This window comes from Choloepus didactylus, chromosome 4 (assembly GCF_015220235.1).
Source record: "Choloepus didactylus isolate mChoDid1 chromosome 4, mChoDid1.pri, whole genome shotgun sequence".
Taxonomy (NCBI): domain Eukaryota; kingdom Metazoa; phylum Chordata; class Mammalia; order Pilosa; family Megalonychidae; genus Choloepus; species Choloepus didactylus.
The window spans coordinates 83,792,714-83,805,983 of NC_051310.1; the positions used below are offsets into that span (position 1 = coordinate 83,792,714).

The window sequence follows — 13,270 nt, forward strand, 5'->3', positions numbered from 1 at the left end:
TATTACACACCCCTAAAGGCTGGTATCACGTTCCGGTTCTTTTTCATTCCATCCTGGTCAGTGAGGCCTTGCCAGCTTTCCTCAGGTCCCTTCTTTTTGTGCTTCCCAGAGAGGAAAGTGAGTTTTGGACGTGTCAGAATAGTGTAAATGCTGATGTATAGGCCACAGTTGATTGTCTCTCAAAGGCCTTCGGAGCCTCCCCCCTTCCTCCTTTCCCTTCAAGTTGGGAATGATTCATCAGCTGGCCTTTAGCAAGAAAAGAGGCCGGCCTCAGGTCCCAGGCCTTTGACCTCCGTGAAGCAAAGGTCAGACTGGAGCAACTGTGCGAGCCGCAGAGCGGGAGCCACCGGCCTGGAAACCCAAGGCAGCGGCGCCCGGGTGAGCGGAGGGGGATGGTGGGAAAGGGGGAATTTGGCAAAGTCGAGTATATTTCTAAGAGACTCCGTGGATCAGCTGACAACCAGGGTCAGGGGTCATATTTATACTCGATTCTCTGAGCATGTTACAGTAACATCTGCTTATTAGGGGCCTTCAGGGAACAGTCACGGGGGCCAAACGTTGCTGACCTCCTTCCACAGAAGAGAACAGGCTAAGAGATTAGGGGTTCCTTCTTAACGTGTATGTTGGACTTCACCACCACCCCCTCTTCTCCTGGGCCCGATTTGTCAGCCTTCACCCCATTTCATTTTATAATCTTGCTAAATATTTAAAAAACCACATTGTTTTCAGAGACAGCATTTGAAACCTCAGCAAAGAAAGCTAGATTTTGATTAGTGGAAATCCTGGTAAAAAATATAAAATGGGAAAGGGAAAGGTTAACAGCAAAAAAAAAAAAAAAAAAAGAAAAGAAAAAAACAAACAGGAAATTCTTTCATATGCTAGAATAAAAATGTTTCACAGAAACTTCTCAACCTTTGAGAAAATAAATAAAATGAAAATATCTGTTGTGATTGTCAAATTCTGCAATAAGCTTTCTAGCAGGAGAGATAACTCGGTCATTTAGTTGTCAGGATATTATAACTTTATGTGGAACTTGGCTCAGTGATTGGTGCCCTAAATGCAGAAAGAGGTCAGAGTTCACAGTCCAGAAGAGTTAGGGACTGAACATTGAATTGGTCTTTTTCTGTTTATGTCACATTTATGCCTTTTTGGACAAACTTCCTTCAAAAAATTCTTAGTTGTTTTCTTCTGTCACCAAAGAATTAGAGCTTTTATATGTACATATCACCACCACCACACACACACACACACACACACTGCTGTTCCTAATTGCTCTTTCCAAATTAATAATTGGTGGAAGCATGGAACAATTTCTGGAAAATGGGTTGAAAGAAGAACACAATGCACTCAGTTGCTAAATATTTTTTTCTTCATTTCCCCAAAGACCACTTGCTGTATGTCTATCGTCTTCCAAAGTGAGTATTTTGTACAGGTTACAGTTAACCAGACTCCTGTATTTCCACATCCCTTGATTTTTGCAGGGATGTTTCTGGAAGGACTCAGCTTGGTTTTATAAAAGCTCTTGGCACCACTGCAGACCTTTATTCCACGAACATACGTAGTTGATGCCTTGATTACGCACATTAGTCTCAAAATCCATGTTACGTCTTGTTTTATTTAAAGTCTCTAGTAGAGGAATTAAAAATTGAAGTGGTGGTGGTCGTGATGCCTTAGGGATGTACGATCTTATTTTTAGGCCGATAAAAGCTAAAATAAGCAAGTGTGTGATAGTACATAATGCAGCCTTCTTTGGGTTCCACGTCCAGAGGAAAATTCACACAGTCCAAACTTCCATGTGTCTGTATGAAAACATGTTTGCTATTTATAGGGAATTGCCTTGGGGAAACCACTCCTAGGAGCAGAGTAGATTGTTCTGAGGCAAATGATATGAGTGGATTAGGCTTCTTTAAAGGTAAGGGCTTGTGTGTGTGTTTGTGTGTGTGTGTGTGTGCGTGCATGTGCATGTTTGGGTCAGGGTAGTTGGCAGTGGGGTGGGAGATGGAAGCCGTTCAAAACTACTTTGTGATTATAAATAATAAAAAAATTCAATCGGAAGTGCGTTCTGCCAACCTTTACAATACACCTCCTAGCAAGGCATTGAGATTTTCTTAATCAGGGTCAGACCCACAAGCATAAGGCCAATGAGTTCAGTGGGAAAAACGACTCTTCTTCCCAGTTTTTTTTTCCTTTCCTTTTTTCTTTCATTTGGAAGGGACTCCCTCATAAACATGCAGAGCAATTTTCCAGTACATTAACCCAGGAGGGATCCTCTCTCCCTCGGCTCAAGAGACAGAAAAGTTGAGAAACAGGGTGAGGGAAGATGGATGGGCCTGGGATATAAGAGAAGGCAGTTTTTCCACTGTCCTGCCCTGTACACCTAGGACAAAGACTTCATTGACTGCAGTGCTTGACATCAGCCTCATAAACTAGTAGTCAGCCACAAAAGGTCTGACACTTGAAAGTACCAGTCCCTGCTTTCTTTCTATTGCAGCTGTGCCCGGGGGTTGGGCCTAACAGTGGTGTCCCTTTGTCAGCCCATAGGACAAGAGGTGAAGATAAATAGTGTTGACTTTAATGTAGTCACACAATTTTGCTATTTCCCAAAAGAAAACCTCTCCTCCCAGGCCTCACATTATGGCCCCAGGAGAAAGTCTCTTTCCTTTGGCTGGGGAGCAAGGGCCGAGTTGGCCTGGGACAGCGACACAGGGCATGTGGCTTGCAGGGAAGGGATTTGATGGGGGACAAGAGCAGAGTTGTGGGAGCCGTCCCTTGTCCGCTACAAGGAGGTGGTATGGTTTTCATGCATTCCAGCTTGGTCACAGTGGTTTCTTTCATTTTCCTGAGATCCCTGGAAATGGTCCTGGAGGAGGGGGGAAATGGATACAGGAAGCAAGAGTAAAAACCTATACAATTATGTGATTTAAAAGTTTTCTGGGTTTTTATTGTAAATCACCTTGGTACTGTTCTGATTATCAGCAGGCCAGAAAGTAAAATGCTTCCCTGAGAGTATTTTGGTAATGTGACTTTGAAAACAAGCATCTAGCAGACAGTAGGACATTTAGCTAAGAGATGAAGCCCAGAGTTTGCTCCAGGATATGCTAAGACAGGACCCCCAGGCACTGAGAGAGAAACATCCTGGGAGAAAGAACCAAGAACAGACATGAGCTGAGAGAAGAGCTAGAACACAACCCAGGATCAGCAGACACCAGCCACATGCCTTCCCAGCTAACAGAGATTTTCTGGATGCTAGTGGCCTTTCTTCAGTGAAGGTACCCTATTGTTGATGCCTTAGTTTGGATACTTTTATGGCTTAGGACTGTAAATTTGTAACTTGATAAATCCCCTTTATAAAAGCCAAACCATTTCTGGTATTTTGCATAACGGCAGCATTAGCAAACTGGAACATCTGTATTTATGTTGTTCTTCAAATTTCCCTTTGAAATAGTTGTAGCATCTTACTGGTTCCCTCATTAACTAATAAGCTAAATAAAATCTTTAACAATTGCTAAAAAAAAAAACAAAAAAAACAAGCATCTAAGTAGATGCAAGAATTCAGGAATTTTACATGCTGAAGGCAAGGACACACCAGCTGTGGGGCCTATTGTGTTTGATTACTCTTATCATAAATTTTCTTCTGACCGGCCGGCATAGGTAGACCTTTGGTGTATTTTCTTTTAGTGTTAGGGAAGAGAGAATTTGACGTACAGAATATGGAACCCATTTGGACTTGATGGGTTATGGCCAAGATGAACTGGCTGGAGAGGGTCATCCTACCTGAGTGTCATCTGAGATCTGCTGGCGGTATTGTGCCCCTTTGGATCTGACTATGCCTCCCTCTAAAAAGGCTCATTAGAAGACAATGTCTGAGCCATCCTCAGCTATAAGCCTCTGTCGCCAGTCAAGCCTCTCTGTCTTCAGAGTGGATTCCAAACGCCCTAGAGCATCTGGGATTCAAAGAGCTATCTCGGAGCACTTTATGTACAGTGAGAGGAAAGTGTGGTTGCTCAAACACCTTCACTTCCCTTGTGTCCTGGCTGAAGAGAACTCATACTTGAGACACGAATGCCAGTAGAACACAGACCAATCACACATTAGCTACTTTGCAACATTTTCTTATGTTTTCCTTCCTATTCCCCCTTCACCTTGTGTGTTGAAATGTGGGGCCTCCTATTTATGATACTTCTCTTTGCATCATGGGAGCATTTATTTTAGAAATAGTTAATCACATTATTTTAAATCATGCTATACAACTGAGCTACAATCTGGTCCTAGAGAATATAATGTGAGTCTAAGGTTTAAAGATAACTCCTTTGAGGAGAAAATATTTGAGGTTGAATCATTTCTATTAAGTAACATATCTATCGCAAATATTAATAGTTGCAAATTGGCAATCCAGTTTCTTGAAAAAGAGTGACTGACTATATTCCAATTCACATTGGTTTACCCTCTTCTTTAGGAGAATGTTGTAGCTGATGTATTCCCTCATGAACTTACATATTTGTTTCAAAATTTACCCTGGTTAGCTTTGGGATGACTGTGGCAATCATTTTGACTTATTGGTAAATGCATCATGCTTTGCAGATTTCAGTAACTGCTTTTTGTTTTTCCTTTTGGAATTCCCAAATTCATTATTTCCAGGCTATATTTTTGTTCATTTATACTTAAGTAAAGCCTTGATTGTTTCCAGAAACATGCAAGCTATCTCAGAACGCTGCTCCCAGTTTTCACAGCCCAGGTCTGGTTTCTGGGGAAACAGCAAAAGAAAACTAATTAGGTTCCCCTATCCTTGCCTCGTTGTCAACTGCTCCCTCCCTCCTCCAAAGCCACCACAAAGTCCCACAATTCTGCCATCCTCTGGGCTTGCCAACATACCATGTCCTCGGCAGCTTTCAGAGTCAAAGTTCTGCGTGCCTTTGTAGCAGAGAAAGAAAATCACTGAATATGAGCAAACAGAAATGCTGCCTTGGAGTGGTTGGGAAGAGAAGAGGTTAGGACTAAGTATAAGGGATTTTCATGTGACGAGACTACTGAAAAAACTGCCAAGCTTTTCTGCATCCATGTATGCCTCTTCTAGCTCCTTCTTCTCCAAGAGGCACATGTTACCACAAGTTTTCAGTGTTGAAGGAATAAAAAATAGAGGGAGAACATCTGGAACAACTCTTCTCACAAACAGAAAGTGATTGAACCTCTCTCTTCTCCTTCCCTACCCTATCCCATCCTCTTCCTTTACTCTGACTCAAAACATACAAAGAACGTTCCTCCATGGGTTATTAAGCAAACCCTAGAGTCCAGAAAGTCCCTCAGTGATTTCTTCTGAAGCCTTTCTACTGAGAGGCAATAAGGCAGTTGGGAAAACTCATGGATCTGGTCCTGAAAACACCTGAATTCCAGTCTGTGCTCCCTTAATTAAACTTGTACAACCATTTCACCTCCCTCATTTTTCTTATCTGTAAAATGGGCAAATAGACTTGCATCTCAATTTTTTTCCCTCTCTTTTTCTCTTGCTTTCTGTATTCTGCATTATATTCTGACCTGCATTATAAATAATCATAAAAATGAGACAGTACTTAAGAAAACAACTGAACATTGAAGAATAAGATTTCAATTTTAGGCACTATTAGAATCACACCTAGGAAAGTCAGTGAATTTGATGTGTATACAGGACCAAAGATGTTTTTTTAGTCTATATTTAAATGTAGGTCATAAAATTGGAATTGATAAGTTTTTGGAGTTTTCTTAGTTGTGCTTGAAGACATTGTTTTTTAAGTACATCATTAGAAACCAACTTCCCAAGCTGAGACCTCAGCATGTGCATGTCTCCATGAGATTCAGTGACTGACCCGGCTTTCCTTATCGGGATCCAAGGTTAAAAATTCTTTTAAGTAAACATTTGTGTTCTGGCTTGTTAAAGATCTTACTTTCTGACAAAACTCTATTTCCATTTGCATGGTATAAATTGGTTATTTTAGCAAAAACAAGTATTTCACTCCATTTGTATTTATTCTGGCACACATTGTGGTTAAACATTGTGACTCTGGTTTGTATGTTGGGAGCAGGAGGGCGATGGCAAGGCCTTCCTTTGTCCCTTACTCACTTTGCCTCCCAGAGATAGGTTATTGCTTCAGATAAAAGGAAAATAAGTTTTGTTTTTTTTTTTTCCCTCTGTACAAAGTACAGCAGTACCTTCCATGCTCTAGGTTCTTGTAGAACAAAAGCCTTGAGTATATGACCAGAAAAAGAATGGTTAGATGTGGCTTTGTTCCTCTCCTCCCTGATAATGGCCCCAAGAGACGTCTGTTGAAGGTCTGTAATGACTTGGACACCTTGATGCCAACTTTACATGGACAAGGAGCCAGGTGAATTGAGGAGTTTATTGTACCTAGTTCCCTAGTTTTGTTTCACCCTATGTGACTCAACCTCACATGGCTATTACTTATTAAATATGTCCAATTTGATGACCTGCAAACTTGGTATATCTCAAGCTCAATTCCTGTCTCCCCTTAGGGAAATGGCCTTTGCTTTCTTTTTTATTTTTTTCATTTGTATCATTGTCACTGTCCTTGTTACCCAAACTCAAGAAGTTAGCCTCACCTCTGATTTTTCTTTTATTTTCTTCTCTTTCTCTCCTGCTCCTTATGTTTGAATAGTCCCTTTGGCTTTTCCGATTTATGACTTGATTCTTTTCTTTCTCTTTTGGTTGCCCTACTTAGTTGAGACTTCAATTCTTTGTGCCTAAACTGCAATACCCATTCTGAGTTCCCTTTTCCACCACTTACCTAATGTAATGCTTCTCTCTAGCTTCCTCTCTTCTACTAATGCCCCCATGACTTGTACCTTAACTTTATTTGTCCATGCAGAATGACCTGCCTTCCATTCCCTTGTGCAATTCAAGTCACATTCTTCTACAAGCCTGCCTTAATACCTCTAGAGCCCAGCAAACACTTTCCTTTGGGATACTAATTGCACTGCTAACATTTGCCATATACATCACTGTTTTCATTTAAAAATACATAAAGCATCCACTGCCATCTTCTATGAGCTGTTAGAAGTATGAACAAGATAATATGAAGATTATAAATCTGGTTAGGAAATCTGACATTGAGGCATGTAGTAATAGTAGTAATAGTAATACTGTTGATACTAGCTGTCATTGATTGCCTCTTAATGCCAGGAAATATTCTAGCATTTTGTCTTCATTGACTCATTTAATGCAGAAAATACCCTTTGAACTTGGTCCTCAGAATCCCATTTCATAGATGAGGACACGATGGTACATACAGGCTCAGTAGAATGAGATATGTGTTTGAATAGAACTACAAAGGATTATGAAAGCCCACCAGAAGAGACAACTCTAGTTGGGAAAGATGTTGGGAAAGAGGTTTAAAGGAAGAAGAAAGTGATGTGGAATTTTTCATTTAATCAATTAGAAATGCTACATCATTCAGTCCTATATTGTTATAGCTCTATGAGGGCATGCTTATGTCCTTAATTGGATGGTAAGCCCCCTGAAGATGGGTCTTAGTTCTTTTTGTCCCTTCTAGTGCTTTTCATATAGTAAGTGTATGTTGTTTGAGAAATTAATTATCTTTTCTCTTGAGCAATGAAGATGCTGCATTTCAACTTTTTTGTACTTTTCCAGATGTACAGCTTGAGTTAGCCAGCTATGCCGAATGTTGGGAAATTGGTTGCTTAGTCAGTATATACACTGTGTGTATATCAATATAATTAAAATAACAATAGTATTTTCTGGTTTTAAGTTATTATGAAATGCTTTCAGATCTGTTTTCCTCCATTTATCCTCATCTCAGCAATTGGTTAAGTAGAGCTGGATTTGCAATGGAAGGTATTAGGGCCGGTATAGGAGAGCTGATGTGTATTGATAAATATTGTGATAGAGCCAGAGCTGTTCCTTAGAGTTCCTAATCTGGTTGTGTGTCCTTTCCAATACACCAGTGATGACCTCACAGGAATGCTGAGATGACTGATTAACTGTCATTAATGCTGGTTAACTGAGTTAAAAAAAAAGGTTAAAAAAAAGACTCTTAAAAGATATGCTTTTTTAGATGACTAAATGGAAATCAAAACAGTAGAGTACTTGGAACAGAGCCTTGCACATGGCAGTGCTATATTGGTGTTAGATGTCATCATCATCATCACCACCACTACCATCATCATTCATGTTCTGACATATATAAATACCATTTGATACCAATAACCAAACAGATAGCTATAGTCCCAAGATTAACAGCAATACCATACTTGGGTGCATGATCTTAGAAGAGGATTAATACTACTACAATCAGCTAATTTTCCCAGGTCTAAGACTTTGTTATACTTTATTAATATCCTACCAGGAGTCATCACTTCTCCTATATTGTATGTGACACTGTTCTGGGGGAGTATGGACAGTGTCCTCTGCTTGATAAAAGCCTTTGAGACTCTCTCTATACACCTCCTGCCACCTTCATCTTTGATCCCAAAGTAGATTACATTTACATGCCATCCAATAAATACATTTATTTAAAGTTCATTTTAAAGCTACTAGCAAGTAATAGTTACAGAATGGCTGAACTAAAATTGAATTTAGGGTTGATCAGAAACTCTTTTGACATATTTTTTGGTTCTTTTAATTAAATGCAACTGAAAACTGGGTCAAAGTGTGAATTAATTGGAAAGTTTAAGGTAAAACATATTTTGCTGTTAATCCAGTTGTTCTTTCTAAGAGCAAATGGTGCATATTTAATTAATGAAAACTATCATTCAAATAACAATTATGAAGATTTTCTTGTCCATAAAACTGCATGTTCAGAAATATTGATTTGATGTATTTTTTTTCTGAATTCTCCTGAAATAAAAATAAAATGAAGAGTTTGGGATGCAGGCCTATTATAAAGGACACAGGTTCTTTTAGCTCAAGTTTCTTGTAGTTCACATTTTTTTAGTAAAATTTATTGTAAGTCATTAAAGGAATAAGAAAAAAATGAAAAAAAGAGAGAACTTTTCCAAAATGTATGTGTGAATGTATATACTGGTAACACTGAATTTGGTTGTTTTTATATTTGATCAATACCAATGTTCTACAGTACAGGTTTACCCTACGTAGCTGGTTAACTGAGTTAAAAAAAAGGTTAAAAAAAAAATGCTTAATAGATATGCTTTTTTACTTTCCAAAGGGATTTCTCCCATTTTCAAGCTACAGTTTAAACTTTGTTAAACAGAACATTGAAGTTTGCAAAGAAGTAAACTAAATATCAGTGTGTGGGGTGTGTCATAACTTTTTTGTGTGCTGCCTCGGCATCCATCTTACTTTGGCTAAGCCACTTGCCTCAACACTGACTTTTGGCCCAGTTAATAAGCAGCTTTCCCGCCCTGGGGCAGAAATGCCCCCAGATCCCAAACCAGCATCTGTGCCCATGACCCATACCACCCACGCACCTCACCCAAAACCCATGGCTGGTCCCAAATGATAAGCTAACCATCCCACCACCCTTGGACCTCCAGGCCTCTCCCCTTTCCATGTGCTCTTGCTTTAGATGAACCAATCCTTGGCTCTGGTGGGAAATCTATTAACTACCACTCCTGGTCCACAGGAAGGGCACCAGTCCCAGGGTCCTTCTCACTCTGCTTGCATTCTCCTGTGATATAACCACTCAAGGGCACCCGTGGTTAGTATCATTATCCTTGTAGATGGTATACAGAGGTGACATGCAAAGTATTTGACAATTTGTTCCTCACAAGTATTGACCAACTGGAACCATTACCAGATGTAAACAGTTTATCTGGATATTCATCGTGTGTCCAGAATATCATCTCTGTTGTGTGTAGATGTATATATATATGTCCATGACTAATGTACACTTTTCTAAGTCTATATTTTTTATAATGTATAGGTATATAGTATACAATCTTATAAATGTATACATTTTGAATATAATAATTGTAATTTTGATATTTAGACTATTCAAACTGTTGTTTATCTCTGGCTGATCTGTGAAAAATAGTTGCTAGGCAAATTAGAAATTCAAATTATATTGTTTGGGGAGGAGGGATTTTTAAACTACTTAGGAAACACCATCAGAGCATCTGTTTATTAGCCATGACTATGCTGAGTATAAATCATTCTTAGCAAAACCACAGAGAAGTTGAGGGAAAAACTCTTGCAGGATAGTACTTTTTTATCACTGACAGGACCACAGCATGAAATTTTAAGTAATCACCTACATGCTTTTTAAAGCTATTTGTTTGCACTATTTTATAATTAGTTCAATTTTTTTCCCAGCGCCCTTGTCCGTCTGTTATTCCTAAGAAGTAAATATTTTACTCTATTAGAATTTTACTTGGCTGTCTAACTTCATTGTTTGAAAAGAAATTGAGCACTTACAGAATGAACTTAAACTTTTTCTTTAGGAAGAAAATTCTGGATGCATTGTGATCGTGTCCCTTCCAAATAACAGTGGGAGTTTTATGGATTCTCCATGAGGAGTTAAGTTCACCTTGGAGCTTGCATATTAAGATAGCCTTTCCAAAATGAGTAATCATTATTATGTCATCGTAAATCTACAAGTCTTGAAGGATTTCAGAGGCATGAGGGGAAAAGGAAGGAGGTTCAGTTTTCTGCTTATACCTCCAAAGAGTTGTTCTTGAGAAGACAGAACAAGTTCCTGTAGGAAATATATGGGCTTAGGTCAAGAGGTGCCTCTTTGATTTAGGGGTAACCAGTGCGATCACTTTACTCTAAAGGAGGATTTCTTTGTTACAACATATCTATCTGCACTGTTTGGTTGTTACAAAAATACATTTACCTGAGCAGTCATTGAAATGCACAAGCCTAATCGAGAGTCAACGAAAATTAGGCTTCTACACAAATACGCACTCCATCACATGTGATGGCAGATCGCAGTGTGTGCATTACAGAATAACTTCCGTCTCATCTGATATGAAGGTGCTATGAGAGCACACGCCTTTGCATTTATTCACACCCCTAAAATGTCCTGTATCAGGGAATTCACTCCATCAGAGGAGAGCGATTTCCATCCTCATTTGTGTTTGAAACATGAAAACAACATAACAGCTGCATGCTGCATTGAATAAAGAAGATACACATGCATTTAAATCACTTATATCTTACTTTTTTATGATGCAATTGTGAATTATGTTCTTTTTGCATCTGTAATTAGAGGGCAGAACAGATGGCGAAGGCTTTGTTTAAAGTGATGTGTCCATTAAAATAACCTATGTTGCCAAATGATTGCTCACTCCAACAGGGTATTCATCCACTCTAGCAGGCATTTCACTGTGCTGAAATATGTTGCAAAGGCCCCTGGACTATACATGATGCTTATTATTTTTAAGGGCTTTCCAATAAAAGGGTTCACTCTCACACAGCTAGCTTTGTACCTCATTTATCTTCTGAGCATATGTTTTACTATATTGTTCTAATTAAAAAGTGACCTTGTATATAATGATCAGAACTCAGTGTTGAAAATGATTCATATAGGAGCTGGGAATATGAGAAGACAGTCCAAGCGATATTAAACTGGGCAGTGGAGGGGGGGTGGGGGAATGGGTTGTCAGGAGAAAATCTTTTCCAAGTTCATCAGTGCAGAGTTTAGAAGATATACTTCATCTCCGGTACACATTAGCCCCTTATTTCACATTACTCGGACAAGGTTTTTGAGGAGAAAGACAATCAGAGAGTAAAGGTCATCATAAGTTTCAGTTCAAAGAAACTCATATAAAATTTGGTTATTCTTTTCAACATTTGGCCAAAGCAGGTTGACTTCTGTGTTGTTCAAAGCTATGAAACAAACATGTATTTTGCTTTACCTTGGTCAAGAAATGTTGGAAGTGTTGGCATATCAGATTCTGTCGGTTATAATAGTAAATATTGTTGAGCTTTCATTTTTATCATCTTCTGAGGAGCTTTCAAATGTCCTTTTATAGAATGCCCAGAACTCTGCAAAATAGTATAATTTCTACTTTATAAAGGAAAACAATCTTAGAGAGATTAAAGATTGCCCTACTCATCCTTCTAGTCAGTGCATTTAAAAAAAAAACAAAAAACATAGAAAACAACAGAAGAAAACAAATGAATTACTTATTTAATTTCTGGGGAAAGGGTTTTCAAAGTCTGAAATTAAAGAAAAATATCAAAAGTACATGTTAAAACATCCACCAATGAAATTAAAATGTAAATACCTAACTGGGAAAAAATATTTTTGACTGATATGAAAGGAAATATTTTTAACTGGTAGGAAATGAAAAGTGTTATCTTTAATATGTGAAGAAGTTGTACAAATTAACAAGAAAAGTACTAAAAGTCCCCTTTTCCCCTCTGTGCATCAGGGAAACAATACAGGAGAAAAGCAGTTAGTTCACAAGAGGAAATACAAATCACTAATTGAAATAATACTTGTGTTCATCTTTATTTGTAATCAAACTGTTTTAAAAGAAGTGACAAAAAGTAGCATTTTCAACTAAAACATTAGGAACTACTTTCAAAATGTTCATACTTGCTTCTGGTAAGGATTCAGTAAGAAAGGAATTGGGTGAAGGCTGTGCACATTGCTACTACCTGAAAGCATTTAAGCATTTTTTGTCAAGAACTTAAAAAAAAAAATCATGTGTGCTTTGTCCAATAATTCTACCTTTACAAGTCAATCTGAAGAAATCAGGCTGAAATGTGAACACAACTTCGTGCATTAGGCCATTCATCATAGTGTTATTTACTGAATCAAACAACTGGAAACTATCTAAATATCAACAACTGGGTATATTTTGGTATATTTTAATATTTGCATAGGATGCCTGTACTGGTTTGAAACTGTTATGTACCCCAGAAAAGCCATGCTTTTTTAATCCAATCTTGTGGGATCTTTTGATTAGGTTGTTTCCATGGAGATGTGATGCACCCAATTTTTATTTTATTATTTCCGTGGAGATATGACCCCACCCATTCAAGGTGGGTCTTAATTAGTTTACTGGAGTCCTTAAGAGAGCTCATGGGGAAAGAGAATTCAGCACTGATCCGGACCCAGATGCTTAGAGATGCAGACGGAAAGATGTTTGGAGATGCTAAGCTAAGAGATGATGCCCAGAGCAGGCCTGGAGAAGCTAAGCAAGAGCCCACAGACATTTAAAGAGAAAGCCACTGGAATCAGAAGCTGAAAGCAGTGCAACCCAGGAGCAAAGGACCAGCAGACGCCAGCCATGTGCCTTCCCAGCTGACCACAAGGTGTTCTGGCTGCCATCAGCCTTTCTTCAGTGAAGG

The 13,270-nt window shown here is 38.7% G+C and overlaps 1 long non-coding RNA gene across 1 annotated transcript in view; it reads left to right on the forward strand.

Annotated features, from left to right (window-relative positions):
- The first annotated feature begins 336 nt into the window (after positions 1–336).
- Positions 337–13,270, forward strand: part of LOC119533255 — a 56,570-nt gene continuing 43,636 nt past the window's right edge. Inside the window, exon 1 of the long non-coding RNA XR_005216614.1 lies at positions 337–378. This is a non-coding gene — a long non-coding RNA (uncharacterized LOC119533255). The remainder of the gene's footprint in view (positions 379–13,270) is intronic.